Here is a 1,665-nt window from a genome sequence, read left to right on the forward strand (position 1 = left end):
GACAACTGCATGGAGAAACGAGAGGAATCGTCTGGATGTGGACAGCGTCAAGGCTGAGCTGCAAGTGTGTGTCAATTTCAACCAACCCTGCACAGAGATGTACAAGAAGTTCACCCTAAACAAAAAACTCTTGGATGCAGCCAGGAAAGAACAGAAGTATTTCAGATAGACAATCAACTATTTTGGTGAGTACACTAATCTTATAATTGCACTGATGGGCTACATGAAATGTTTATATTTATTTATTTAATTATACAGATTTTGGAAGATTGATAACTATGTTGTTGCTATGTTGTTATTTGTACCAGTCTCTGCAGGATATAAAAGGCCCAGGCGCAGTGGGGGCTTGGAAGCCATGATGATAGAGGGGCTGTTGATCCTGAGCTGCTACAGAGGGTGAATGTGGAGTTTGCTTAAAGACAGGTCTGCTGCGCACACACACAGACACTGAAGACAAGTCCCCAAAAGACTGAAGCACTTTCGAAATGCTATGCTTTTTGAGCAGTTGAATGTTTTCTTGTTTGTTTGTTACAATCTCCTTTGTTATTTATATAAAAGGTTATTCAGGCTTTTTAAAAAAAGCTTTTTTTTTTAATTATATATGTTACCTGTTAATTGTTGTTTATATTTAAGTCCACACGTTATGCTTTGTGGCACTCTGCACTTGAAAAGATTCATCTCAGTGGTCACTTTTTGAACACTACAATGTATTGAATAAATACAAATACTGTTAACAAACACTTGACTTTAATATTTTTTCCTATTCAGCCACACAAACATCATCTTTAAACCACTCAAAATTGTACTATAAAAAAGAGTATACCAGAGTCCTATGTACACCATGGTAATTTATTGATATGCCGCATAATGTCCTCCTTTTTGGTGTCATGGAAATGGTCACCCTAAACGGAAGGCCAGGATTAAGCTAGCAGGTCCAGTCTGAAGCTAGCAGATCCAGTCTGTAGGTAATGGAAGGCCAGGATGAAGCTAGCAGATCCAGTCTGTAGGCAATGGAAGGCCAGGATGAAGCTAGCAGATCCAGTCTGTAGGTAATGGAAGGCCAGGATGAAGCTAGCAGATCCAGTCTGTAGGCAATGGAAGGCCAGGATGAAGCTAGCAGATCCAGTCTGTAGGCAATGGAAGGCCAGGATGAAGCTAGCAGATCCAGTCTGTAGGTAATGGAAGGCCAGGATGAAGCTAGCAGATCCAGTCTGTAGGCAATGGAAGGCCAGGATGAAGCTAGCAGATCCAGTCTGTAGGCAATGGAAGGCCAGGATGAAGCTAGCAGATCCAGTCTGTAGGTAATGGAAGGCCAGGATGAAGCTAGCAGATCCAGTCTGTAGGTAATGGAAGGCCAGGATGAAGCTAGCAGATCCAGTCTGTAGGTAATGGAAGGCCAGGATGAAGCTAGCAGATCCAGTCTGTAGGCAATGGAAGGCCAGGATGAAGCTAGCAGATCCAGTCTGTAGGCAATGGAAGGCCAGGATGAAGCTAGCAGATCCAGTCTGTAGGTAATGGAAGGCCAGGATGAAGCTAGCAGATCCAGTCTGTAGGTAATGGAAGGCCAGGATGAAGCTAGCAGATCCAGTCTGTAGGCAATGGAAGGCCAGGATGAAGCTAGCAGGTCCAGTCTGTAGGTAATGGAAGGCCAGGATTAAGCTAGCA

The 1,665-nt window shown here is 43.4% G+C and overlaps 1 protein-coding gene across 1 annotated transcript in view; it reads left to right on the top strand.

The window, feature by feature from the left end:
• LOC133575956 (uncharacterized) overlaps nucleotides 1-517 on the top strand; it is a 2,286-nt gene extending 1,769 nt beyond the window's left edge. The window contains exons 1-2 of the mRNA XM_061928908.1: nucleotides 1-185; nucleotides 309-517. The exon at nucleotides 1-185 is cut by the window's left edge and continues 1,769 nt beyond it. The gene's annotated coding sequence lies outside the window, so the exon portion shown is untranslated. The remainder of the gene's footprint in view (nucleotides 186-308) is intronic.
• The last annotated feature ends 1,148 nt before the right edge of the window (nucleotides 518-1,665 follow it).

Source organism: Nerophis lumbriciformis, linkage group LG03 (genome assembly GCF_033978685.3).
Source record: "Nerophis lumbriciformis linkage group LG03, RoL_Nlum_v2.1, whole genome shotgun sequence".
Taxonomy (NCBI): domain Eukaryota; kingdom Metazoa; phylum Chordata; class Actinopteri; order Syngnathiformes; family Syngnathidae; genus Nerophis; species Nerophis lumbriciformis.